General features: G+C 51.2%; 33 non-coding genes across 33 annotated transcripts; all 33 read left to right on the plus strand.

Moving 5' to 3' along the window:
* Positions 1 to 25: 25 nt before the first annotated feature.
* Trnaa-ugc lies at positions 26 to 98 on the plus strand. Its single transcript has one exon. It is a non-coding gene; the product is annotated as a tRNA-Ala (tRNA).
* A 416-nt stretch (positions 99 to 514) lies between these two features.
* Positions 515 to 587, plus strand: Trnaa-agc. Its single transcript has one exon. It is a non-coding gene; the product is annotated as a tRNA-Ala (tRNA).
* A 1,013-nt stretch (positions 588 to 1,600) lies between these two features.
* Positions 1,601 to 1,673, plus strand: Trnaa-ugc. Its single transcript has one exon. It is a non-coding gene; the product is annotated as a tRNA-Ala (tRNA).
* Positions 1,674 to 2,089: 416 nt separating this feature from the next.
* On the plus strand, positions 2,090 to 2,162 carry Trnaa-agc. Its single transcript has one exon. It is a non-coding gene; the product is annotated as a tRNA-Ala (tRNA).
* Positions 2,163 to 3,164: 1,002 nt separating this feature from the next.
* On the plus strand, positions 3,165 to 3,237 carry Trnaa-ugc. Its single transcript has one exon. It is a non-coding gene; the product is annotated as a tRNA-Ala (tRNA).
* A 416-nt stretch (positions 3,238 to 3,653) lies between these two features.
* Positions 3,654 to 3,726, plus strand: Trnaa-agc. Its single transcript has one exon. It is a non-coding gene; the product is annotated as a tRNA-Ala (tRNA).
* A 1,013-nt stretch (positions 3,727 to 4,739) lies between these two features.
* Positions 4,740 to 4,812, plus strand: Trnaa-ugc. The gene has a single exon. It is a non-coding gene; the product is annotated as a tRNA-Ala (tRNA).
* A 416-nt stretch (positions 4,813 to 5,228) lies between these two features.
* Trnaa-agc lies at positions 5,229 to 5,301 on the plus strand. Its single transcript has one exon. It is a non-coding gene; the product is annotated as a tRNA-Ala (tRNA).
* Positions 5,302 to 6,305: 1,004 nt separating this feature from the next.
* Trnaa-ugc lies at positions 6,306 to 6,378 on the plus strand. The gene has a single exon. It is a non-coding gene; the product is annotated as a tRNA-Ala (tRNA).
* Positions 6,379 to 6,794: 416 nt separating this feature from the next.
* On the plus strand, positions 6,795 to 6,867 carry Trnaa-agc. The gene has a single exon. It is a non-coding gene; the product is annotated as a tRNA-Ala (tRNA).
* Positions 6,868 to 7,880: 1,013 nt separating this feature from the next.
* Positions 7,881 to 7,953, plus strand: Trnaa-ugc. Its single transcript has one exon. It is a non-coding gene; the product is annotated as a tRNA-Ala (tRNA).
* Positions 7,954 to 8,369: 416 nt separating this feature from the next.
* On the plus strand, positions 8,370 to 8,442 carry Trnaa-agc. The gene has a single exon. It is a non-coding gene; the product is annotated as a tRNA-Ala (tRNA).
* Positions 8,443 to 9,446: 1,004 nt separating this feature from the next.
* On the plus strand, positions 9,447 to 9,519 carry Trnaa-ugc. The gene has a single exon. It is a non-coding gene; the product is annotated as a tRNA-Ala (tRNA).
* Positions 9,520 to 9,935: 416 nt separating this feature from the next.
* On the plus strand, positions 9,936 to 10,008 carry Trnaa-agc. Its single transcript has one exon. It is a non-coding gene; the product is annotated as a tRNA-Ala (tRNA).
* A 1,013-nt stretch (positions 10,009 to 11,021) lies between these two features.
* On the plus strand, positions 11,022 to 11,094 carry Trnaa-ugc. The gene has a single exon. It is a non-coding gene; the product is annotated as a tRNA-Ala (tRNA).
* Positions 11,095 to 11,510: 416 nt separating this feature from the next.
* On the plus strand, positions 11,511 to 11,583 carry Trnaa-agc. The gene has a single exon. It is a non-coding gene; the product is annotated as a tRNA-Ala (tRNA).
* A 1,004-nt stretch (positions 11,584 to 12,587) lies between these two features.
* Trnaa-ugc lies at positions 12,588 to 12,660 on the plus strand. Its single transcript has one exon. It is a non-coding gene; the product is annotated as a tRNA-Ala (tRNA).
* Positions 12,661 to 13,076: 416 nt separating this feature from the next.
* On the plus strand, positions 13,077 to 13,149 carry Trnaa-agc. The gene has a single exon. It is a non-coding gene; the product is annotated as a tRNA-Ala (tRNA).
* Positions 13,150 to 14,153: 1,004 nt separating this feature from the next.
* Positions 14,154 to 14,226, plus strand: Trnaa-ugc. Its single transcript has one exon. It is a non-coding gene; the product is annotated as a tRNA-Ala (tRNA).
* Positions 14,227 to 14,642: 416 nt separating this feature from the next.
* Positions 14,643 to 14,715, plus strand: Trnaa-agc. The gene has a single exon. It is a non-coding gene; the product is annotated as a tRNA-Ala (tRNA).
* A 1,004-nt stretch (positions 14,716 to 15,719) lies between these two features.
* Trnaa-ugc lies at positions 15,720 to 15,792 on the plus strand. The gene has a single exon. It is a non-coding gene; the product is annotated as a tRNA-Ala (tRNA).
* A 416-nt stretch (positions 15,793 to 16,208) lies between these two features.
* Positions 16,209 to 16,281, plus strand: Trnaa-agc. Its single transcript has one exon. It is a non-coding gene; the product is annotated as a tRNA-Ala (tRNA).
* Positions 16,282 to 17,285: 1,004 nt separating this feature from the next.
* Positions 17,286 to 17,358, plus strand: Trnaa-ugc. The gene has a single exon. It is a non-coding gene; the product is annotated as a tRNA-Ala (tRNA).
* Positions 17,359 to 17,774: 416 nt separating this feature from the next.
* Trnaa-agc lies at positions 17,775 to 17,847 on the plus strand. Its single transcript has one exon. It is a non-coding gene; the product is annotated as a tRNA-Ala (tRNA).
* A 1,013-nt stretch (positions 17,848 to 18,860) lies between these two features.
* Positions 18,861 to 18,933, plus strand: Trnaa-ugc. Its single transcript has one exon. It is a non-coding gene; the product is annotated as a tRNA-Ala (tRNA).
* A 416-nt stretch (positions 18,934 to 19,349) lies between these two features.
* Trnaa-agc lies at positions 19,350 to 19,422 on the plus strand. Its single transcript has one exon. It is a non-coding gene; the product is annotated as a tRNA-Ala (tRNA).
* A 1,013-nt stretch (positions 19,423 to 20,435) lies between these two features.
* Positions 20,436 to 20,508, plus strand: Trnaa-ugc. The gene has a single exon. It is a non-coding gene; the product is annotated as a tRNA-Ala (tRNA).
* A 416-nt stretch (positions 20,509 to 20,924) lies between these two features.
* Trnaa-agc lies at positions 20,925 to 20,997 on the plus strand. The gene has a single exon. It is a non-coding gene; the product is annotated as a tRNA-Ala (tRNA).
* A 1,013-nt stretch (positions 20,998 to 22,010) lies between these two features.
* On the plus strand, positions 22,011 to 22,083 carry Trnaa-ugc. Its single transcript has one exon. It is a non-coding gene; the product is annotated as a tRNA-Ala (tRNA).
* Positions 22,084 to 22,499: 416 nt separating this feature from the next.
* Trnaa-agc lies at positions 22,500 to 22,572 on the plus strand. Its single transcript has one exon. It is a non-coding gene; the product is annotated as a tRNA-Ala (tRNA).
* A 1,013-nt stretch (positions 22,573 to 23,585) lies between these two features.
* Positions 23,586 to 23,658, plus strand: Trnaa-ugc. Its single transcript has one exon. It is a non-coding gene; the product is annotated as a tRNA-Ala (tRNA).
* Positions 23,659 to 24,074: 416 nt separating this feature from the next.
* Positions 24,075 to 24,147, plus strand: Trnaa-agc. The gene has a single exon. It is a non-coding gene; the product is annotated as a tRNA-Ala (tRNA).
* Positions 24,148 to 25,151: 1,004 nt separating this feature from the next.
* Positions 25,152 to 25,224, plus strand: Trnaa-ugc. Its single transcript has one exon. It is a non-coding gene; the product is annotated as a tRNA-Ala (tRNA).
* The last annotated feature ends 354 nt before the right edge of the window (positions 25,225 to 25,578 follow it).

A 25,578-nucleotide genomic window follows, 5' to 3' on the forward strand; every position in this document is an offset into this window, starting at 1 on the left:
AGAACAGCGCAGCTTGGTTGTGCTTGGGGGCGTAGCTCAGTTGGTAGAGCGTTCGCTTTGCATGTGAAAGGTCCCGGGTTCAAGCCCCGGCGCCTCCATGTTTTGTGGTCAGTGCGTGGTAAGTGTTGGTCGCGGCGAGCCTAAAGGCACGCAAGATGTTGCAAAGCCAGCGTCACAGACTCGTATACTGACGTAAGGAGAGCAAGACGTAAATGTGAGGACCGGCTGTTGTCGAGGTGTCATCGAGTGCAAATCTGCCTTAGGTATAACGGCCTAACCTCAATGAAGTCTAGAGAGTGGACAACACGTTCGTCTACCTCAGAGCGTTGGCCGAACGCTATTTTCGACGTCGTGCGTGCCACTTTGATTTTGGCCAACTACGATTCGATACAGAATGCAGGAAACCTGAAAGACACCCTCACGGACACATTGAGAGTAGTGTTTGTCAGCGGAATAATGGGAGTGCAAGGGTCTGTGTCATTGATATGGCTGTATGTAGCGCAGTTCGTCAGCAGGGGGCGTAGCTCAGATGGTAGAGCGCTCGCTTAGCATGCGAGAGGTACTGGGATCGATACCCAGCGCCTCCAGAATTTTTAACACACCAACATGCGCACACTGCCATGCAAGTGCAATAATTCACAGCCAGAAAATGTGTCAAGGCAGATACGAGCCAACGATTAGCAGCCACAATTGGCAAGCGTGCTGTAATGCGCACGAAGCACCCTCCTCCCACCACTACACTTAATTTAGAAACAGTACAAGTGTTCCCATAAGATTCTCAAACCTATGTCGCAAAGATCAGCCTTGCGCCGAATTCACAAAAATCCCACTGCACATTCCAATTCTTGACGTGCAGTCGGCTGCTACTGGTGTTGCTAGTTGTGACTGCTGATGACAGATGCCGTAGCAATCAATTCATGGAGTGAGTTGTATGTTTTGCGATACTCTGTCTCTGACAAGCAAGCAGAGGTGACATAGGCGCGAACACAGGAAGCTTGCAGCCCCTCGCTGCCTGCAGACACCGAACAGCCACACTAGGAGGGCGGCCTAAGTCGTCGGCGAAATGTGCTCATTCGCTTGTGTGCGACGTCAAGCTCTAAATAAGGCTGTCACTAGCGTGAGCGTTGCGTGAGCGTCGTGTAAAGTCGGAAAAGTCGTCTGCGTGGGTGAGTGCCATGTTTGGGGAGCGTTTCGTAGTTTGCGCAGTGCAATGGAGACGCGGAAAGTTGTTGTGGCCCAGTCTTTTGCAGTTGGACGACAAGAGTGGTACACAGTAGTAAAGTGCGAGGCAGTGAGTTGGCATGAACAGTCGAGTGCACAATGGGTCTTCAGATGTGCTTGTTACCTCAGGTGCTGTGTGATTGTCGACATGGAGTGAAAACGGAGCAACTTGTGACTGTCCCTTCAATTTAAGACGTTAAAAACGGACGGAATTTGCAGTCGTAATACCAGAGCATCGAAACTACTTGGAACTCTTGCGTATGTGAACGTGTCCGCGCCTTTGTACTCTGTTCCCTTCACCCCTGCAAACCAACCAACCATCGCGTCCGTGCACATGAGAGTAGCAAAGAACGGAGAACAGCGCAGCTTGGTTGTGCTTGGGGGCGTAGCTCAGTTGGTAGAGCGTTCGCTTTGCATGTGAAAGGTCCCGGGTTCAAGCCCCGGCGCCTCCATGTTTTGTGGTCAGTGCGTGGTAAGTGTTGGTCGCGGCGAGCCTAAAGGCACGCAAGATGTTGCAAAGCCAGCGTCACAGACTCGTATACTGACGTAAGGAGAGCAAGACGTAAATGTGAGGACCGGCTGTTGTCGAGGTGTCATCGAGTGCAAATCTGCCTTAGGTATAACGGCCTAACCTCAATGAAGTCTAGAGAGTGGACAACACGTTCGTCTACCTCAGAGCGTTGGCCGAACGCTATTTTCGACGTCGTGCGTGCCACTTTGATTTTGGCCAACTACGATTCGATACAGAATGCAGGAAACCTGAAAGACACCCTCACGGACACATTGAGAGTAGTGTTTGTCAGCGGAATAATGGGAGTGCAAGGGTCTGTGTCATTGATATGGCTGTATGTAGCGCAGTTCGTCAGCAGGGGGCGTAGCTCAGATGGTAGAGCGCTCGCTTAGCATGCGAGAGGTACTGGGATCGATACCCAGCGCCTCCAGAATTTTTAACACACCAACATGCGCACACTGCCATGCAAGTGGAATATATCACAGCCAGAAAATGTGTCAAGGCAGATACGAGCCAACGATTAGCAGCCACAATTGGCAAGCGTGCTGTAATGCGCACGGAGCACCCTCCTCCCACCACTACACTTAATTTAGAAACAGTACAAGTGTTCCCATAAGATTCTCAAACCTATGTCGCAAAGATCAGCCTTGCGCCGAATTCACAAAAATCCCACTGCACATTCCATTTCTTGACGTGCAGTCGGCTGCTACTGGTGTTGCTAGTTGTGACTGCTGATGACAGATGCCGTAGCAATCAATTCATGGAGTGAGTTGTATGTTTTGCGATACTCTGTCTCTGACAAGCAAGCAGAGGTGACATAGGCGCGAACACAGGAAGCTTGCAGCCCCAAGCTGCCTGCAGACACCGAACAGCCACACTAGGAGGGCGGCCTAAGTCGTCGGCGAAATGTGCTCATTCGCTTGTGTGCGACGTCAAGCTCTAAATAAGGCTGTCACTAGCGTGAGCGTCGTGTAAAGTCGGAAAAGTCGTCTGCGTGGGTGAGTGCCATGTTTGGGGAGCGTTTCGTAGTTTGCGCAGTGCAATGGAGACGCGGAAAGTTGTTGTGGCCCAGTCTTTTGCAGTTGGACGACAAGAGTGGTACACAGTAGTAAAGTGCGAGGCAGTGAGTTGGCATGAACAGTCGAGTGCACAATGGGTCTTCAGATGTGCTTGTTACCTCAGGTGCTGTGTGATTGTCGACATGGAGTGAAAACGGAGCAACTTGTGACTGTCCCTTCAATTTAAGACGTTAAAAACGGACGGAATTTGCAGTCGTAATACCAGAGCATCGAAACTACTTGGAACTCTTGCGTATGTGAACGTGTCCGCGCCTTTGTACTCTGGTCCCTTCACCCCTGCAAACCAACCAACCATCGCGTCCGTGCACATGAGAGTAGCAAAGAACGGAGAACAGCGCAGCTTGGTTGTGCTTGGGGGCGTAGCTCAGTTGGTAGAGCGTTCGCTTTGCATGTGAAAGGTCCCGGGTTCAAGCCCCGGCGCCTCCATGTTTTGTGGTCAGTGCGTGGTAAGTGTTGGTCGCGGCGAGCCTAAAGGCACGCAAGATGTTGCAAAGCCAGCGTCACAGACTCGTATACTGACGTAAGGAGAGCAAGACGTAAATGTGAGGACCGGCTGTTGTCGAGGTGTCATCGAGTGCAAATCTGCCTTAGGTATAACGGCCTAACCTCAATGAAGTCTAGAGAGTGGACAACACGTTCGTCTACCTCAGAGCGTTGGCCGAACGCTATTTTCGACGTCGTGCGTGCCACTTTGATTTTGGCCAACTACGATTCGATACAGAATGCAGGAAACCTGAAAGACACCCTCACGGACACATTGAGAGTAGTGTTTGTCAGCGGAATAATGGGAGTGCAAGGGTCTGTGTCATTGATATGGCTGTATGTAGCGCAGTTCGTCAGCAGGGGGCGTAGCTCAGATGGTAGAGCGCTCGCTTAGCATGCGAGAAGTACTGGGATCGATACCCAGCGCCTCCAGAATTTTTAACACACCAACATGCGCACACTGCCATGCAAGTGGAATATATCACAGCCAGAAAATGTGTCAAGGCAGATACGAGCCAACGATTAGCAGCCACAATTGGCAAGCGTGCTGTAATGCGCACGGAGCACCCTCCTCCCACCACTACACTTAATTTAGAAACAGTACAAGTGTTCCCATAAGATTCTCAAACCTATGTCGCAAAGATCAGCCTTGCGCCGAATTCACAAAAATCCCACTGCACATTCCATTTCTTGACGTGCAGTCGGCTGCTACTGGTGTTGCTAGTTGTGACTGCTGATGACAGATGCCGTAGCAATCAATTCATGGAGTGAGTTGTATGTTTTGCGATACTCTGTCTCTGACAAGCAAGCAGAGGTGACATAGGCGCGAACACAGGAAGCTTGCAGCCCCTCGCTGCCTGCAGACACCGAACAGCCACACTAGGAGGGCGGCCTAAGTCGTCGGCGAAATGTGCTCATTCGCTTGTGTGCGACGTCAAGCTCTAAATAAGGCTGTCACTAGCGTGAGCGTTGCGTGAGCGTCGTGTAAAGTCGGAAAAGTCGTCTGCGTGGGTGAGTGGCATGTTTGGGGAGCGTTTCGTAGTTTGCGCAGTGCAATGGAGACGCGGAAAGTTGTTGTGGCCCAGTCTTTTGCAGTTGGACGACAAGAGTGGTACACAGTAGTAAAGTGCGAGGCAGTGAGTTGGCATGAACAGTCGAGTGCACAATGGGTCTTCAGATGTGCTTGTTACCTCAGGTGCTGTGTGATTGTCGACATGGAGTGAAAACGGAGCAACTTGTGACTGTCCCTTCAATTTAAGACGTTAAAAACGGACGGAATTTGCAGTCGTAATACCAGAGCATCGAAACTACTTGGAACTCTTGCGTATGTGAACGTGTCCGCGCCTTTGTACTCTGGTCCCTTCACCCCTGCAAACCAACCAACCATCGCGTCCGTGCACATGAGAGTAGCAAAGAACGGAGAACAGCGCAGCTTGGTTGTGCTTGGGGGCGTAGCTCAGTTGGTAGAGCGTTCGCTTTGCATGTGAAAGGTCCCGGGTTCAAGCCCCGGCGCCTCCATGTTTTGTGGTCAGTGCGTGGTAAGTGTTGGTCGCGGCGAGCCTAAAGGCACGCAAGATGTTGCAAAGCCAGCGTCACAGACTCGTATACTGACGTAAGGAGAGCAAGACGTAAATGTGAGGACCGGCTGTTGTCGAGGTGTCATCGAGTGCAAATCTGCCTTAGGTATAACGGCCTAACCTCAATGAAGTCTAGAGAGTGGACAACACGTTCGTCTACCTCAGAGCGTTGGCCGAACGCTATTTTCGACGTCGTGCGTGCCACTTTGATTTTGGCCAACTACGATTCGATACAGAATGCAGGAAACCTGAAAGACACCCTCACGGACACATTGAGAGTAGTGTTTGTCAGCGGAATAATGGGAGTGCAAGGGTCTGTGTCATTGATATGGCTGTATGTAGCGCAGTTCGTCAGCAGGGGGCGTAGCTCAGATGGTAGAGCGCTCGCTTAGCATGCGAGAGGTACTGGGATCGATACCCAGCGCCTCCAGAATTTTTAACACACCAACATGCGCACACTGCCATGCAAGTGGAATAATTCACAGCCAGAAAATGTGTCAAGGCAGATACGAGCCAACGATTAGCAGCCACAATTGGCAAGCGTGCTGTAATGCGCACGAAGCACCCTCCTCCCACCACTACACTTAATTTAGAAACAGTACAAGTGTTCCCATAAGATTCTCAAACCTATGTCGCAAAGATCAGCCTTGCGCCGAATTCACAAAAATCCCACTGCACATTCCAATTCTTGACGTGCAGTCGGCTGCTACTGGTGTTGCTAGTTGTGACTGCTGATGACAGATGCCGTAGCAATCAATTCATGGAGTGAGTTGTATGTTTTGCGATACTCTGTCTCTGACAAGCAAGCAGAGGTGACATAGGCGCGAACACAGGAAGCTTGCAGCCCCTCGCTGCCTGCAGACACCGAACAGCCACACTAGGAGGGCGGCCTAAGTCGTCGGCGAAATGTGCTCATTCGCTTGTGTGCGACGTCAAGCTCTAAATAAGGCTGTCACTAGCGTGAGCGTTGCGTGAGCGTCGTGTAAAGTCGTCTGCGTGGGTGAGTGCCATGTTTGGGGAGCGTTTCGTAGTTTGCGCAGTGCAATGGAGACGCGGAAAGTTGTTGTGGCCCAGTCTTTTGCAGTTGGACGACAAGAGTGGTACACAGTAGTAAAGTGCGAGGCAGTGAGTTGGCATGAACAGTCGAGTGCACAATGGGTCTTCAGATGTGCTTGTTACCTCAGGTGCTGTGTGATTGTCGACATGGAGTGAAAACGGAGCAACTTGTGACTGTCCCTTCAATTTAAGACGTTAAAAACGGACGGAATTTGCAGTCGTAATACCAGAGCATCGAAACTACTTGGAACTCTTGCGTATGTGAACGTGTCCGCGCCTTTGTACTCTGGTCCCTTCACCCCTGCAAACCAACCAACCATCGCGTCCGTGCACATGAGAGTAGCAAAGAACGGAGAACAGCGCAGCTTGGTTGTGCTTGGGGGCGTAGCTCAGTTGGTAGAGCGTTCGCTTTGCATGTGAAAGGTCCCGGGTTCAAGCCCCGGCGCCTCCATGTTTTGTGGTCAGTGCGTGGTAAGTGTTGGTCGCGGCGAGCCTAAAGGCACGCAAGATGTTGCAAAGCCAGCGTCACAGACTCGTATACTGACGTAAGGAGAGCAAGACGTAAATGTGAGGACCGGCTGTTGTCGAGGTGTCATCGAGTGCAAATCTGCCTTAGGTATAACGGCCTAACCTCAATGAAGTCTAGAGAGTGGACAACACGTTCGTCTACCTCAGAGCGTTGGCCGAACGCTATTTTCGACGTCGTGCGTGCCACTTTGATTTTGGCCAACTACGATTCGATACAGAATGCAGGAAACCTGAAAGACACCCTCACGGACACATTGAGAGTAGTGTTTGTCAGCGGAATAATGGGAGTGCAAGGGTCTGTGTCATTGATATGGCTGTATGTAGCGCAGTTCGTCAGCAGGGGGCGTAGCTCAGATGGTAGAGCGCTCGCTTAGCATGCGAGAGGTACTGGGATCGATACCCAGCGCCTCCAGAATTTTTAACACACCAACATGCGCACACTGCCATGCAAGTGGAATATATCACAGCCAGAAAATGTGTCAAGGCAGATACGAGCCAACGATTAGCAGCCACAATTGGCAAGCGTGCTGTAATGCGCACGGAGCACCCTCCTCCCACCACTACACTTAATTTAGAAACAGTACAAGTGTTCCCATAAGATTCTCAAACCTATGTCGCAAAGATCAGCCTTGCGCCGAATTCACAAAGATCCCACTGCACATTCCATTTCTTGACGTGCAGTCGGCTGCTACTGGTGTTGCTAGTTGTGACTGCTGATGACAGATGCCGTAGCAATCAATTCATGGAGTGAGTTGTATGTTTTGCGATACTCTGTCTCTGACAAGCAAGCAGAGGTGACATAGGCGCGAACACAGGAAGCTTGCAGCCCCTCGCTGCCTGCAGACACCGAACAGCCACACTAGGAGGGCGGCCTAAGTCGTCGGCGAAATGTGCTCATTCGCTTGTGTGCGACGTCAAGCTCTAAATAAGGCTGTCACTAGCGTGAGCGTTGCGTGAGCGTCGTGTAAAGTCGGAAAAGTCGTCTGCGTGGGTGAGTGCCATGTTTGGGGAGCGTTTCGTAGTTTGCGCAGTGCAATGGAGACGCGGAAAGTTGTTGTGGCCCAGTCTTTTGCAGTTGGACGACAAGAGTGGTACACAGTAGTAAAGTGCGAGGCAGTGAGTTGGCATGAACAGTCGAGTGCACAATGGGTCTTCAGATGTGCTTGTTACCTCAGGTGCTGTGTGATTGTCGACATGGAGTGAAAACGGAGCAACTTGTGACTGTCCCTTCAATTTAAGACGTTAAAAACGGACGGAATTTGCAGTCGTAATACCAGAGCATCGAAACTACTTGGAACTCTTGCGTATGTGAACGTGTCCGCGCCTTTGTACTCTGGTCCCTTCACCCCTGCAAACCAACCAACCATCGCGTCCGTGCACATGAGAGTAGCAAAGAACGGAGAACAGCGCAGCTTGGTTGTGCTTGGGGGCGTAGCTCAGTTGGTAGAGCGTTCGCTTTGCATGTGAAAGGTCCCGGGTTCAAGCCCCGGCGCCTCCATGTTTTGTGGTCAGTGCGTGGTAAGTGTTGGTCGCGGCGAGCCTAAAGGCACGCAAGATGTTGCAAAGCCAGCGTCACAGACTCGTATACTGACGTAAGGAGAGCAAGACGTAAATGTGAGGACCGGCTGTTGTCGAGGTGTCATCGAGTGCAAATCTGCCTTAGGTATAACGGCCTAACCTCAATGAAGTCTAGAGAGTGGACAACACGTTCGTCTACCTCAGAGCGTTGGCCGAACGCTATTTTCGACGTCGTGCGTGCCACTTTGATTTTGGCCAACTACGATTCGATACAGAATGCAGGAAACCTGAAAGACACCCTCACGGACACATTGAGAGTAGTGTTTGTCAGCGGAATAATGGGAGTGCAAGGGTCTGTGTCATTGATATGGCTGTATGTAGCGCAGTTCGTCAGCAGGGGGCGTAGCTCAGATGGTAGAGCGCTCGCTTAGCATGCGAGAGGTACTGGGATCGATACCCAGCGCCTCCAGAATTTTTAACACACCAACATGCGCACACTGCCATGCAAGTGGAATAATTCACAGCCAGAAAATGTGTCAAGGCAGATACGAGCCAACGATTAGCAGCCACAATTGGCAAGCGTGCTGTAATGCGCACGAAGCACCCTCCTCCCACCACTACACTTAATTTAGAAACAGTACAAGTGTTCCCATAAGATTCTCAAACCTATGTCGCAAAGATCAGCCTTGCGCCGAATTCACAAAAATCCCACTGCACATTCCAATTCTTGACGTGCAGTCGGCTGCTACTGGTGTTGCTAGTTGTGACTGCTGATGACAGATGCCGTAGCAATCAATTCATGGAGTGAGTTGTATGTTTTGCGATACTCTGTCTCTGACAAGCAAGCAGAGGTGACATAGGCGCGAACACAGGAAGCTTGCAGCCCCTCGCTGCCTGCAGACACCGAACAGCCACACTAGGAGGGCGGCCTAAGTCGTCGGCGAAATGTGCTCATTCGCTTGTGTGCGACGTCAAGCTCTAAATAAGGCTGTCACTAGCGTGAGCGTTGCGTGAGCGTCGTGTAAAGTCGTCTGCGTGGGTGAGTGCCATGTTTGGGGAGCGTTTCGTAGTTTGCGCAGTGCAATGGAGACGCGGAAAGTTGTTGTGGCCCAGTCTTTTGCAGTTGGACGACAAGAGTGGTACACAGTAGTAAAGTGCGAGGCAGTGAGTTGGCATGAACAGTCGAGTGCACAATGGGTCTTCAGATGTGCTTGTTACCTCAGGTGCTGTGTGATTGTCGACATGGAGTGAAAACGGAGCAACTTGTGACTGTCCCTTCAATTTAAGACGTTAAAAACGGACGGAATTTGCAGTCGTAATACCAGAGCATCGAAACTACTTGGAACTCTTGCGTATGTGAACGTGTCCGCGCCTTTGTACTCTGGTCCCTTCACCCCTGCAAACCAACCAACCATCGCGTCCGTGCACATGAGAGTAGCAAAGAACGGAGAACAGCGCAGCTTGGTTGTGCTTGGGGGCGTAGCTCAGTTGGTAGAGCGTTCGCTTTGCATGTGAAAGGTCCCGGGTTCAAGCCCCGGCGCCTCCATGTTTTGTGGTCAGTGCGTGGTAAGTGTTGGTCGCGGCGAGCCTAAAGGCACGCAAGATGTTGCAAAGCCAGCGTCACAGACTCGTATACTGACGTAAGGAGAGCAAGACGTAAATGTGAGGACCGGCTGTTGTCGAGGTGTCATCGAGTGCAAATCTGCCTTAGGTATAACGGCCTAACCTCAATGAAGTCTAGAGAGTGGACAACACGTTCGTCTACCTCAGAGCGTTGGCCGAACGCTATTTTCGACGTCGTGCGTGCCACTTTGATTTTGGCCAACTACGATTCGATACAGAATGCAGGAAACCTGAAAGACACCCTCACGGACACATTGAGAGTAGTGTTTGTCAGCGGAATAATGGGAGTGCAAGGGTCTGTGTCATTGATATGGCTGTATGTAGCGCAGTTCGTCAGCAGGGGGCGTAGCTCAGATGGTAGAGCGCTCGCTTAGCATGCGAGAGGTACTGGGATCGATACCCAGCGCCTCCAGAATTTTTAACACACCAACATGCGCACACTGCCATGCAAGTGGAATATATCACAGCCAGAAAATGTGTCAAGGCAGATACGAGCCAACGATTAGCAGCCACAATTGGCAAGCGTGCTGTAATGCGCACGGAGCACCCTCCTCCCACCACTACACTTAATTTAGAAACAGTACAAGTGTTCCCATAAGATTCTCAAACCTATGTCGCAAAGATCAGCCTTGCGCCGAATTCACAAAAATCCCACTGCACATTCCATTTCTTGACGTGCAGTCGGCTGCTACTGGTGTTGCTAGTTGTGACTGCTGATGACAGATGCCGTAGCAATCAATTCATGGAGTGAGTTGTATGTTTTGCGATACTCTGTCTCTGACAAGCAAGCAGAGGTGACATAGGCGCGAACACAGGAAGCTTGCAGCCCCTCGCTGCCTGCAGACACCGAACAGCCACACTAGGAGGGCGGCCTAAGTCGTCGGCGAAATGTGCTCATTCGCTTGTGTGCGACGTCAAGCTCTAAATAAGGCTGTCACTAGCGTGAGCGTTGCGTGAGCGTCGTGTAAAGTCGGAAAAGTCGTCTGCGTGGGTGAGTGCCATGTTTGGGGAGCGTTTCGTAGTTTGCGCAGTGCAATGGAGACGCGGAAAGTTGTTGTGGCCCAGTCTTTTGCAGTTGGACGACAAGAGTGGTACACAGTAGTAAAGTGCGAGGCAGTGAGTTGGCATGAACAGTCGAGTGCACAATGGGTCTTCAGATGTGCTTGTTACCTCAGGTGCTGTGTGATTGTCGACATGGAGTGAAAACGGAGCAACTTGTGACTGTCCCTTCAATTTAAGACGTTAAAAACGGACGGAATTTGCAGTCGTAATACCAGAGCATCGAAACTACTTGGAACTCTTGCGTATGTGAACGTGTCCGCGCCTTTGTACTCTGGTCCCTTCACCCCTGCAAACCAACCAACCATCGCGTCCGTGCACATGAGAGTAGCAAAGAACGGAGAACAGCGCAGCTTGGTTGTGCTTGGGGGCGTAGCTCAGTTGGTAGAGCGTTCGCTTTGCATGTGAAAGGTCCCGGGTTCAAGCCCCGGCGCCTCCATGTTTTGTGGTCAGTGCGTGGTAAGTGTTGGTCGCGGCGAGCCTAAAGGCACGCAAGATGTTGCAAAGCCAGCGTCACAGACTCGTATACTGACGTAAGGAGAGCAAGACGTAAATGTGAGGACCGGCTGTTGTCGAGGTGTCATCGAGTGCAAATCTGCCTTAGGTATAACGGCCTAACCTCAATGAAGTCTAGAGAGTGGACAACACGTTCGTCTACCTCAGAGCGTTGGCCGAACGCTATTTTCGACGTCGTGCGTGCCACTTTGATTTTGGCCAACTACGATTCGATACAGAATGCAGGAAACCTGAAAGACACCCTCACGGACACATTGAGAGTAGTGTTTGTCAGCGGAATAATGGGAGTGCAAGGGTCTGTGTCATTGATATGGCTGTATGTAGCGCAGTTCGTCAGCGGGGGGCGTAGCTCAGATGGTAGAGCGCTCGCTTAGCATGCGAGAGGTACTGGGATCGATACCCAGCGCCTCCAGAATTTTTAACACACCAACATGCGCACACTGCCATGCAAGTGGAATAATTCACAGCCAGAAAATGTGTCAAGGCAGATACGAGCCAACGATTAGCAGCCACAATTGGCAAGCGTGCTGTAATGCGCACGAAGCACCCTCCTCCCACCACTACACTTAATTTAGAAACAGTACAAGTGTTCCCATAAGATTCTCAAACCTATGTCGCAAAGATCAGCCTTGCGCCGAATTCACAAAAATCCCACTGCACATTCCAATTCTTGACGTGCAGTCGGCTGCTACTGGTGTTGCTAGTTGTGACTGCTGATGACAGATGCCGTAGCAATCAATTCATGGAGTGAGTTGTATGTTTTGCGATACTCTGTCTCTGACAAGCAAGCAGAGGTGACATAGGCGCGAACACAGGAAGCTTGCAGCCCCTCGCTGCCTGCAGACACCGAACAGCCACACTAGGAGGGCGGCCTAAGTCGTCGGCGAAATGTGCTCATTCGCTTGTGTGCGACGTCAAGCTCTAAATAAGGCTGTCACTAGCGTGAGCGTTGCGTGAGCGTCGTGTAAAGTCGTCTGCGTGGGTGAGTGCCATGTTTGGGGAGCGTTTCGTAGTTTGCGCAGTGCAATGGAGACGCGGAAAGTTGTTGTGGCCCAGTCTTTTGCAGTTGGACGACAAGAGTGGTACACAGTAGTAAAGTGCGAGGCAGTGAGTTGGCATGAACAGTCGAGTGCACAATGGGTCTTCAGATGTGCTTGTTACCTCAGGTGCTGTGTGATTGTCGACATGGAGTGAAAACGGAGCAACTTGTGACTGTCCCTTCAATTTAAGACGTTAAAAACGGACGGAATTTGCAGTCGTAATACCAGAGCATCGAAACTACTTGGAACTCTTGCGTATGTGAACGTGTCCGCGCCTTTGTACTCTGGTCCCTTCACCCCTGCAAACCAACCAACCATCGCGTCCGTGCACATGAGAGTAGCAAAGAACGGAGAACAGCGCAGCTTGGTTGTGCTTGGGGGCGTAGCTCAGTTGGTAGAGCGTTCGCTTTGCATGTGAAAGGTCCCGGGTTCAAGCCCCGGCGCCTCCATGTTTTGTGGTCAGTGCGTGGTAAGTGTTGGTCGCGGCGAGCCTAAAGGCACGCAAGATGTTGCAAAGCCAGCGTCACAGACTCGTATACTGACGTAAGGAGAGCAAGACGTAAATGTGAGGACCGGCTGTTGTCGAGGTGTCATCGAGTGCAAATCTGCCTTAGGTATAACGGCCTAACCTCAATGAAGTCTAGAGAGTGGACAACACGTTCGTCTACCTCAGAGCGTTGGCCGAACGCTATTTTCGACGTCGTGCGTGCCACTTTGATTTTGGCCAACTACGATTCGATACAGAATGCAGGAAACCTGAAAGACACCCTCACGGACACATTGAGAGTAGTGTTTGTCAGCGGAATAATGGGAGTGCAAGGGTCTGTGTCATTGATATGGCTGTATGTAGCGCAGTTCGTCAGCAGGGGGCGTAGCTCAGATGGTAGAGCGCTCGCTTAGCATGCGAGAGGTACTGGGATCGATACCCAGCGCCTCCAGAATTTTTAACACACCAACATGCGCACACTGCCATGCAAGTGGAATAATTCACAGCCAGAAAATGTGTCAAGGCAGATACGAGCCAACGATTAGCAGCCACAATTGGCAAGCGTGCTGTAATGCGCACGAAGCACCCTCCTCCCACCACTACACTTAATTTAGAAACAGTACAAGTGTTCCCATAAGATTCTCAAACCTATGTCGCAAAGATCAGCCTTGCGCCGAATTCACGAAAATCCCACTGCACATTCCAATTCTTGACGTGCAGTCGGCTGCTACTGGTGTTGCTAGTTGTGACTGCTGATGACAGATGCCGTAGCAATCAATTCATGGAGTGAGTTGTATGTTTTGCGATACTCTGTCTCTGACAAGCAAGCAGAGGTGACATAGGCGCGAACACAGGAAGCTTGCAGCCCCTCGCTGCCTGCAGACACCGAACAGCCACACTAGGAGGGCGGCCTAAGTCGTCGGCGAAATGTGCTCATTCGCTTGTGTGCGACGTCAAGCTCTAAATAAGGCTGTCACTAGCGTGAGCGTTGCGTGAGCGTCGTGTAAAGTCGTCTGCGTGGGTGAGTGCCATGTTTGGGGAGCGTTTCGTAGTTTGCGCAGTGCAATGGAGACGCGGAAAGTTGTTGTGGCCCAGTCTTTTGCAGTTGGACGACAAGAGTGGTACACAGTAGTAAAGTGCGAGGCAGTGAGTTGGCATGAACAGTCGAGTGCACAATGGGTCTTCAGATGTGCTTGTTACCTCAGGTGCTGTGTGATTGTCGACATGGAGTGAAAACGGAGCAACTTGTGACTGTCCCTTCAATTTAAGACGTTAAAAACGGACGGAATTTGCAGTCGTAATACCAGAGCATCGAAACCACTTGGAACTCTTGCGTATGTGAACGTGTCCGCGCCTTTGTACTCTGGTCCCTTCACCCCTGCAAACCAACCAACCATCGCGTCCGTGCACATGAGAGTAGCAAAGAACGGAGAACAGCGCAGCTTGGTTGTGCTTGGGGGCGTAGCTCAGTTGGTAGAGCGTTCGCTTTGCATGTGAAAGGTCCCGGGTTCAAGCCCCGGCGCCTCCATGTTTTGTGGTCAGTGCGTGGTAAGTGTTGGTCGCGGCGAGCCTAAAGGCACGCAAGATGTTGCAAAGCCAGCGTCACAGACTCGTATACTGACGTAAGGAGAGCAAGACGTAAATGTGAGGACCGGCTGTTGTCGAGGTGTCATCGAGTGCAAATCTGCCTTAGGTATAACGGCCTAACCTCAATGAAGTCTAGAGAGTGGACAACACGTTCGTCTACCTCAGAGCGTTGGCCGAACGCTATTTTCGACGTCGTGCGTGCCACTTTGATTTTGGCCAACTACGATTCGATACAGAATGCAGGAAACCTGAAAGACACCCTCACGGACACATTGAGAGTAGTGTTTGTCAGCGGAATAATGGGAGTGCAAGGGTCTGTGTCATTGATATGGCTGTATGTAGCGCAGTTCGTCAGCAGGGGGCGTAGCTCAGATGGTAGAGCGCTCGCTTAGCATGCGAGAGGTACTGGGATCGATACCCAGCGCCTCCAGAATTTTTAACACACCAACATGCGCACACTGCCATGCAAGTGGAATAATTCACAGCCAGAAAATGTGTCAAGGCAGATACGAGCCAACGATTAGCAGCCACAATTGGCAAGCGTGCTGTAATGCGCACGAAGCACCCTCCTCCCACCACTACACTTAATTTAGAAACAGTACAAGTGTTCCCATAAGATTCTCAAACCTATGTCGCAAAGATCAGCCTTGCGCCGAATTCACAAAAATCCCACTGCACATTCCAATTCTTGACGTGCAGTCGGCTGCTACTGGTGTTGCTAGTTGTGACTGCTGATGACAGATGCCGTAGCAATCAATTCATGGAGTGAGTTGTATGTTTTGCGATACTCTGTCTCTGACAAGCAAGCAGAGGTGACATAGGCGCGAACACAGGAAGCTTGCAGCCCCTCGCTGCCTGCAGACACCGAACAGCCACACTAGGAGGGCGGCCTAAGTCGTCGGCGAAATGTGCTCATTCGCTTGTGTGCGACGTCAAGCTCTAAATAAGGCTGTCACTAGCGTGAGCGTTGCGTGAGCGTCGTGTAAAGTCGTCTGCGTGGGTGAGTGCCATGTTTGGGGAGCGTTTCGTAGTTTGCGCAGTGCAATGGAGACGCGGAAAGTTGTTGTGGCCCAGTCTTTTGCAGTTGGACGACAAGAGTGGTACACAGTAGTAAAGTGCGAGGCAGTGAGTTGGCATGAACAGTCGAGTGCACAATGGGTCTTCAGATGTGCTTGTTACCTCAGGTGCTGTGTGATTGTCGACATGGAGTGAAAACGGAGCAACTTGTGACTGTCCCTTCAATTTAAGACGTTAAAAACGGACGGAATTTGCAGTCGTAATACCAGAGCATCGAAACTACTTGGAACTCTTGCGTATGTGAACGTGTCCGCGCCTTTGTACTCTGGTCCCTTCACCCCTGCAAACCAACCAACCATCGCGTCCGTGCACATGAGAGTAGCAAAGAACGGAGAACAGCGCAGCTTGGTTGTGCTTGGGGGCGTAGCTCAGTTGGTAGAGCGTTCGCTTTGCATGTGAAAGGTCCCGGGTTCAAGCCCCGGCGCCTCCATGTTTTGTGGTCAGTGCGTGGTAAGTGTTGGTCGCGGCGAGCCTAAAGGCACGCAAGATGTTGCAAAGCCAGCGTCACAGACTCGTATACTGACGTAAGGAGAGCAAGACGTAAATGTGAGGACCGGCTGTTGTCGAGGTGTCATCGAGTGCAAATCTGCCTTAGGTATAACGGCCTAACCTCAATGAAGTCTAGAGAGTGGACAACACGTTCGTCTACCTCAGAGCGTTGGCCGAACGCTATTTTCGACGTCGTGCGTGCCACTTTGATTTTGGCCAACTACGATTCGATACAGAATGCAGGAAACCTGAAAGACACCCTCACGGACACATTGAGAGTAGTGTTTGTCAGCGGAATAATGGGAGTGCAAGGGTCTGTGTCATTGATATGGCTGTATGTAGCGCAGTTCGTCAGCAGGGGGCGTAGCTCAGATGGTAGAGCGCTCGCTTAGCATGCGAGAGGTACTGGGATCGATACCCAGCGCCTCCAGAATTTTTAACACACCAACATGCGCACACTGCCATGCAAGTGGAATAATTCACAGCCAGAAAATGTGTCAAGGCAGATACGAGCCAACGATTAGCAGCCACAATTGGCAAGCGTGCTGTAATGCGCACGAAGCACCCTCCTCCCACCACTACACTTAATTTAGAAACAGTACAAGTGTTCCCATAAGATTCTCAAACCTATGTCGCAAAGATCAGCCTTGCGCCGAATTCACGAAAATCCCACTGCACATTCCAATTCTTGACGTGCAGTCGGCTGCTACTGGTGTTGCTAGTTGTGACTGCTGATGACAGATGCCGTAGCAATCAATTCATGGAGTGAGTTGTATGTTTTGCGATACTCTGTCTCTGACAAGCAAGCAGAGGTGACATAGGCGCGAACACAGGAAGCTTGCAGCCCCTCGCTGCCTGCAGACACCGAACAGCCACACTAGGAGGGCGGCCTAAGTCGTCGGCGAAATGTGCTCATTCGCTTGTGTGCGACGTCAAGCTCTAAATAAGGCTGTCACTAGCGTGAGCGTTGCGTGAGCGTCGTGTAAAGTCGTCTGCGTGGGTGAGTGCCATGTTTGGGGAGCGTTTCGTAGTTTGCGCAGTGCAATGGAGACGCGGAAAGTTGTTGTGGCCCAGTCTTTTGCAGTTGGACGACAAGAGTGGTACACAGTAGTAAAGTGCGAGGCAGTGAGTTGGCATGAACAGTCGAGTGCACAATGGGTCTTCAGATGTGCTTGTTACCTCAGGTGCTGTGTGATTGTCGACATGGAGTGAAAACGGAGCAACTTGTGACTGTCCCTTCAATTTAAGACGTTAAAAACGGACGGAATTTGCAGTCGTAATACCAGAGCATCGAAACCACTTGGAACTCTTGCGTATGTGAACGTGTCCGCGCCTTTGTACTCTGGTCCCTTCACCCCTGCAAACCAACCAACCATCGCGTCCGTGCACATGAGAGTAGCAAAGAACGGAGAACAGCGCAGCTTGGTTGTGCTTGGGGGCGTAGCTCAGTTGGTAGAGCGTTCGCTTTGCATGTGAAAGGTCCCGGGTTCAAGCCCCGGCGCCTCCATGTTTTGTGGTCAGTGCGTGGTAAGTGTTGGTCGCGGCGAGCCTAAAGGCACGCAAGATGTTGCAAAGCCAGCGTCACAGACTCGTATACTGACGTAAGGAGAGCAAGACGTAAATGTGAGGACCGGCTGTTGTCGAGGTGTCATCGAGTGCAAATCTGCCTTAGGTATAACGGCCTAACCTCAATGAAGTCTAGAGAGTGGACAACACGTTCGTCTACCTCAGAGCGTTGGCCGAACGCTATTTTCGACGTCGTGCGTGCCACTTTGATTTTGGCCAACTACGATTCGATACAGAATGCAGGAAACCTGAAAGACACCCTCACGGACACATTGAGAGTAGTGTTTGTCAGCGGAATAATGGGAGTGCAAGGGTCTGTGTCATTGATATGGCTGTATGTAGCGCAGTTCGTCAGCAGGGGGCGTAGCTCAGATGGTAGAGCGCTCGCTTAGCATGCGAGAGGTACTGGGATCGATACCCAGCGCCTCCAGAATTTTTAACACACCAACATGCGCACACTGCCATGCAAGTGGAATAATTCACAGCCAGAAAATGTGTCAAGGCAGATACGAGCCAACGATTAGCAGCCACAATTGGCAAGCGTGCTGTAATGCGCACGAAGCACCCTCCTCCCACCACTACACTTAATTTAGAAACAGTACAAGTGTTCCCATAAGATTCTCAAACCTATGTCGCAAAGATCAGCCTTGCGCCGAATTCACAAAAATCCCACTGCACATTCCAATTCTTGACGTGCAGTCGGCTGCTACTGGTGTTGCTAGTTGTGACTGCTGATGACAGATGCCGTAGCAATCAATTCATGGAGTGAGTTGTATGTTTTGCGATACTCTGTCTCTGACAAGCAAGCAGAGGTGACATAGGCGCGAACACAGGAAGCTTGCAGCCCCTCGCTGCCTGCAGACACCGAACAGCCACACTAGGAGGGCGGCCTAAGTCGTCGGCGAAATGTGCTCATTCGCTTGTGTGCGACGTCAAGCTCTAAATAAGGCTGTCACTAGCGTGAGCGTTGCGTGAGCGTCGTGTAAAGTCGGAAAAGTCGTCTGCGTGGGTGAGTGCCATGTTTGGGGAGCGTTTCGTAGTTTGCGCAGTGCAATGGAGACGCGGAAAGTTGTTGTGGCCCAGTCTTTTGCAGTTGGACGACAAGAGTGGTACACAGTAGTAAAGTGCGAGGCAGTGAGTTGGCATGAACAGTCGAGTGCACAATGGGTCTTCAGATGTGCTTGTTACCTCAGGTGCTGTGTGATTGTCGACATGGAGTGAAAACGGAGCAACTTGTGACTGTCCCTTCAATTTAAGACGTTAAAAACGGACGGAATTTGCAGTCGTAATACCAGAGCATCGAAACCACTTGGAACTCTTGCGTATGTGAACGTGTCCGCGCCTTTGTACTCTGGTCCCTTCACCCCTGCAAACCAACCAACCATCGCGTCCGTGCACATGAGAGTAGCAAAGAACGGAGAACAGCGCAGCTTGGTTGTGCTTGGGGGCGTAGCTCAGTTGGTAGAGCGTTCGCTTTGCATGTGAAAGGTCCCGGGTTCAAGCCCCGGCGCCTCCATGTTTTGTGGTCAGTGCGTGGTAAGTGTTGGTCGCGGCGAGCCTAAAGGCACGCAAGATGTTGCAAAGCCAGCGTCACAGACTCGTATACTGACGTAAGGAGAGCAAGACGTAAATGTGAGGACCGGCTGTTGTCGAGGTGTCATCGAGTGCAAATCTGCCTTAGGTATAACGGCCTAACCTCAATGAAGTCTAGAGAGTGGACAACACGTTCGTCTACCTCAGAGCGTTGGCCGAACGCTATTTTCGACGTCGTGCGTGCCACTTTGATTTTGGCCAACTACGATTCGATACAGAATGCAGGAAACCTGAAAGACACCCTCACGGACACATTGAGAGTAGTGTTTGTCAGCGGAATAATGGGAGTGCAAGGGTCTGTGTCATTGATATGGCTGTATGTAGCGCAGTTCGTCAGCAGGGGGCGTAGCTCAGATGGTAGAGCGCTCGCTTAGCATGCGAGAGGTACTGGGATCGATACCCAGCGCCTCCAGAATTTTTAACACACCAACATGCGCACACTGCCATGCAAGTGGAATAATTCACAGCCAGAAAATGTGTCAAGGCAGATACGAGCCAACGATTAGCAGCCACAATTGGCAAGCGTGCTGTAATGCGCACGAAGCACCCTCCTCCCACCACTACACTTAATTTAGAAACAGTACAAGTGTTCCCATAAGATTCTCAAACCTATGTCGCAAAGATCAGCCTTGCGCCGAATTCACAAAAATCCCACTGCACATTCCAATTCTTGACGTGCAGTCGGCTGCTACTGGTGTTGCTAGTTGTGACTGCTGATGACAGATGCCGTAGCAATCAATTCATGGAGTGAGTTGTATGTTTTGCGATACTCTGTCTCTGACAAGCAAGCAGAGGTGACATAGGCGCGAACACAGGAAGCTTGCAGCCCCTCGCTGCCTGCAGACACCGAACAGCCACACTAGGAGGGCGGCCTAAGTCGTCGGCGAAATGTGCTCATTCGCTTGTGTGCGACGTCAAGCTCTAAATAAGGCTGTCACTAGCGTGAGCGTTGCGTGAGCGTCGTGTAAAGTCGGAAAAGTCGTCTGCGTGGGTGAGTGCCATGTTTGGGGAGCGTTTCGTAGTTTGCGCAGTGCAATGGAGACGCGGAAAGTTGTTGTGGCCCAGTCTTTTGCAGTTGGACGACAAGAGTGGTACACAGTAGTAAAGTGCGAGGCAGTGAGTTGGCATGAACAGTCGAGTGCACAATGGGTCTTCAGATGTGCTTGTTACCTCAGGTGCTGTGTGATTGTCGACATGGAGTGAAAACGGAGCAACTTGTGACTGTCCCTTCAATTTAAGACGTTAAAAACGGACGGAATTTGCAGTCGTAATACCAGAGCATCGAAACTACTTGGAACTCTTGCGTATGTGAACGTGTCCGCGCCTTTGTACTCTGGTCCCTTCACCCCTGCAAACCAACCAACCATCGCGTCCGTGCACATAAGAGTAGCAAAGAACGGAGAACAGCGCAGCTTGGTTGTGCTTGGGGGCGTAGCTCAGTTGGTAGAGCGTTCGCTTTGCATGTGAAAGGTCCCGGGTTCAAGCCCCGGCGCCTCCACGTTTTGTGGTCAGTGCGTGGTAAGTGTTGGTCGCGGCGAGCCTAAAGGCACGCAAGATGTTGCAAAGCCAGCGTCACAGACTCGTATACTGACGTAAGGAGAGCAAGACGTAAATGTGAGGACCGGCTGTTGTCGAGGTGTCATCGAGTGCAAATCTGCCTTAGGTATAACGGCCTAACCTCAATGAAGTCTAGAGAGTGGACAACACGTTCGTCTACCTCAGAGCGTTGGCCGAACGCTATTTTCGACGTCGTGCGTGCCACTTTGATTTTGGCCAACTACGATTCGATACAGAATGCAGGAAACCTGAAAGACACCCTCACGGACACATTGAGAGTAGTGTTTGTCAGCGGAATAATGGGAGTGCAAGGGTCTGTGTCATTGATATGGCTGTATGTAGCGCAGTTCGTCAGCAGGGGGCGTAGCTCAGATGGTAGAGCGCTCGCTTAGCATGCGAGAGGTACTGGGATCGATACCCAGCGCCTCCAGAATTTTTAACACACCAACATGCGCACACTGCCATGCAAGTGGAATAATTCACAGCCAGAAAATGTGTCAAGGCAGATACGAGCCAACGATTAGCAGCCACAATTGGCAAGCGTGCTGTAATGCGCACGAAGCACCCTCCTCCCACCACTACACTTAATTTAGAAACAGTACAAGTGTTCCCATAAGATTCTCAAACCTATGTCGCAAAGATCAGCCTTGCGCCGAATTCACAAAAATCCCACTGCACATTCCAATTCTTGACGTGCAGTCGGCTGCTACTGGTGTTGCTAGTTGTGACTGCTGATGACAGATGCCGTAGCAATCAATTCATGGAGTGAGTTGTATGTTTTGCGATACTCTGTCTCTGACAAGCAAGCAGAGGTGACATAGGCGCGAACACAGGAAGCTTGCAGCCCCTCGCTGCCTGCAGACACCGAACAGCCACACTAGGAGGGCGGCCTAAGTCGTCGGCGAAATGTGCTCATTCGCTTGTGTGCGACGTCAAGCTCTAAATAAGGCTGTCACTAGCGTGAGCGTTGCGTGAGCGTCGTGTAAAGTCGGAAAAGTCGTCTGCGTGGGTGAGTGCCATGTTTGGGGAGCGTTTCGTAGTTTGCGCAGTGCAATGGAGACGCGGAAAGTTGTTGTGGCCCAGTCTTTTGCAGTTGGACGACAAGAGTGGTACACAGTAGTAAAGTGCGAGGCAGTGAGTTGGCATGAACAGTCGAGTGCACAATGGGTCTTCAGATGTGCTTGTTACCTCAGGTGCTGTGTGATTGTCGACATGGAGTGAAAACGGAGCAACTTGTGACTGTCCCTTCAATTTAAGACGTTAAAAACGGACGGAATTTGCAGTCGTAATACCAGAGCATCGAAACTACTTGGAACTCTTGCGTATGTGAACGTGTCCGCGCCTTTGTACTCTGGTCCCTTCACCCCTGCAAACCAACCAACCATCGCGTCCGTGCACATGAGAGTAGCAAAGAACGGAGAACAGCGCAGCTTGGTTGTGCTTGGGGGCGTAGCTCAGTTGGTAGAGCGTTCGCTTTGCATGTGAAAGGTCCCGGGTTCAAGCCCCGGCGCCTCCATGTTTTGTGGTCAGTGCGTGGTAAGTGTTGGTCGCGGCGAGCCTAAAGGCACGCAAGATGTTGCAAAGCCAGCGTCACAGACTCGTATACTGACGTAAGGAGAGCAAGACGTAAATGTGAGGACCGGCTGTTGTCGAGGTGTCATCGAGTGCAAATCTGCCTTAGGTATAACGGCCTAACCTCAATGAAGTCTAGAGAGTGGACAACACGTTCGTCTACCTCAGAGCGTTGGCCGAACGCTATTTTCGACGTCGTGCGTGCCACTTTGATTTTGGCCAACTACGATTCGATACAGAATGCAGGAAACCTGAAAGACACCCTCACGGACACATTGAGAGTAGTGTTTGTCAGCGGAATAATGGGAGTGCAAGGGTCTGTGTCATTGATATGGCTGTATGTAGCGCAGTTCGTCAGCAGGGGGCGTAGCTCAGATGGTAGAGCGCTCGCTTAGCATGCGAGAGGTACTGGGATCGATACCCAGCGCCTCCAGAATTTTTAACACACCAACATGCGCACACTGCCATGCAAGTGGAATATATCACAGCCAGAAAATGTGTCAAGGCAGATACGAGCCAACGATTAGCAGCCACAATTGGCAAGCGTGCTGTAATGCGCACGAAGCACCCTCCTCCCACCACTACACTTAATTTAGAAACAGTACAAGTGTTCCCATAAGATTCTCAAACCTATGTCGCAAAGATCAGCCTTGCGCCGAATTCACAAAAATCCCACTGCACATTCCAATTCTTGACGTGCAGTCGGCTGCTACTGGTGTTGCTAGTTGTGACTGCTGATGACAGATGCCGTAGCAATCAATTCATGGAGTGAGTTGTATGTTTTGCGATACTCTGTCTCTGACAAGCAAGCAGAGGTGACATAGGCGCGAACACAGGAAGCTTGCAGCCCCTCGCTGCCTGCAGACACCGAACAGCCACACTAGGAGGGCGGCCTAAGTCGTCGGCGAAATGTGCTCATTCGCTTGTGTGCGACGTCAAGCTCTAAATAAGGCTGTCACTAGCGTGAGCGTTGCGTGAGCGTCGTGTAAAGTCGGAAAAGTCGTCTGCGTGGGTGAGTGCCATGTTTGGGGAGCGTTTCGTAGTTTGCGCAGTGCAATGGAGACGCGGAAAGTTGTTGTGGCCCAGTCTTTTGCAGTTGGACGACAAGAGTGGTACACAGTAGTAAAGTGCGAGGCAGTGAGTTGGCATGAACAGTCGAGTGCACAATGGGTCTTCAGATGTGCTTGTTACCTCAGGTGCTGTGTGATTGTCGACATGGAGTGAAAACGGAGCAACTTGTGACTGTCCCTTCAATTTAAGACGTTAAAAACGGACGGAATTTGCAGTCGTAATACCAGAGCATCGAAACTACTTGGAACTCTTGCGTATGTGAACGTGTCCGCGCCTTTGTACTCTGGTCCCTTCACCCCTGCAAACCAACCAACCATCGCGTCCGTGCACATGAGAGTAGCAAAGAACGGAGAACAGCGCAGCTTGGTTGTGCTTGGGGGCGTAGCTCAGTTGGTAGAGCGTTCGCTTTGCATGTGAAAGGTCCCGGGTTCAAGCCCCGGCGCCTCCATGTTTTGTGGTCAGTGCGTGGTAAGTGTTGGTCGCGGCGAGCCTAAAGGCACGCAAGATGTTGCAAAGCCAGCGTCACAGACTCGTATACTGACGTAAGGAGAGCAAGACGTAAATGTGAGGACCGGCTGTTGTCGAGGTGTCATCGAGTGCAAATCTGCCTTAGGTATAACGGCCTAACCTCAATGAAGTCTAGAGAGTGGACAACACGTTCGTCTACCTCAGAGCGTTGGCCGAACGCTATTTTCGACGTCGTGCGTGCCACTTTGATTTTGGCCAACTACGATTCGATACAGAATGCAGGAAACCTGAAAGACACCCTCACGGACACATTGAGAGTAGTGTTTGTCAGCGGAATAATGGGAGTGCAAGGGTCTGTGTCATTGATATGGCTGTATGTAGCGCAGTTCGTCAGCAGGGGGCGTAGCTCAGATGGTAGAGCGCTCGCTTAGCATGCGAGAGGTACTGGGATCGATACCCAGCGCCTCCAGAATTTTTAACACACCAACATGCGCACACTGCCATGCAAGTGGAATATATCACAGCCAGAAAATGTGTCAAGGCAGATACGAGCCAACGATTAGCAGCCACAATTGGCAAGCGTGCTGTAATGCGCACGGAGCACCCTCCTCCCACCACTACACTTAATTTAGAAACAGTACAAGTGTTCCCATAAGATTCTCAAACCTATGTCGCAAAGATCAGCCTTGCGCCGAATTCACAAAAATCCCACTGCACATTCCATTTCTTGACGTGCAGTCGGCTGCTACTGGTGTTGCTAGTTGTGACTGCTGATGACAGATGCCGTAGCAATCAATTCATGGAGTGAGTTGTATGTTTTGCGATACTCTGTCTCTGACAAGCAAGCAGAGGTGACATAGGCGCGAACACAGGAAGCTTGCAGCCCCTCGCTGCCTGCAGACACCGAACAGCCACACTAGGAGGGCGGCCTAAGTCGTCGGCGAAATGTGCTCATTCGCTTGTGTGCGACGTCAAGCTCTAAATAAGGCTGTCACTAGCGTGAGCGTTGCGTGAGCGTCGTGTAAAGTCGTCTGCGTGGGTGAGTGCCATGTTTGGGGAGCGTTTCGTAGTTTGCGCAGTGCAATGGAGACGCGGAAAGTTGTTGTGGCCCAGTCTTTTGCAGTTGGACGACAAGAGTGGTACACAGTAGTAAAGTGCGAGGCAGTGAGTTGGCATGAACAGTCGAGTGCACAATGGGTCTTCAGATGTGCTTGTTACCTCAGGTGCTGTGTGATTGTCGACATGGAGTGAAAACGGAGCAACTTGTGACTGTCCCTTCAATTTAAGACGTTAAAAACGGACGGAATTTGCAGTCGTAATACCAGAGCATCGAAACTACTTGGAACTCTTGCGTATGTGAACGTGTCCGCGCCTTTGTACTCTGGTCCCTTCACCCCTGCAAACCAACCAACCATCGCGTCCGTGCACATAAGAGTAGCAAAGAACGGAGAACAGCGCAGCTTGGTTGTGCTTGGGGGCGTAGCTCAGTTGGTAGAGCGTTCGCTTTGCATGTGAAAGGTCCCGGGTTCAAGCCCCGGCGCCTCCACGTTTTGTGGTCAGTGCGTGGTAAGTGTTGGTCGCGGCGAGCCTAAAGGCACGCAAGATGTTGCAAAGCCAGCGTCACAGACTCGTATACTGACGTAAGGAGAGCAAGACGTAAATGTGAGGACCGGCTGTTGTCGAGGTGTCATCGAGTGCAAATCTGCCTTAGGTATAACGGCCTAACCTCAATGAAGTCTAGAGAGTGGACAACACGTTCGTCTACCTCAGAGCGTTGGCCGAACGCTATTTTCGACGTCGTGCGTGCCACTTTGATTTTGGCCAACTACGATTCGATACAGAATGCAGGAAACCTGAAAGACACCCTCACGGACACATTGAGAGTAGTGTTTGTCAGCGG

This window comes from Schistocerca americana, unplaced genomic scaffold, assembly GCF_021461395.2.
Source record: "Schistocerca americana isolate TAMUIC-IGC-003095 unplaced genomic scaffold, iqSchAmer2.1 HiC_scaffold_910, whole genome shotgun sequence".
Classification (NCBI taxonomy): Eukaryota; Metazoa; Arthropoda; class Insecta; order Orthoptera; family Acrididae; genus Schistocerca; species Schistocerca americana.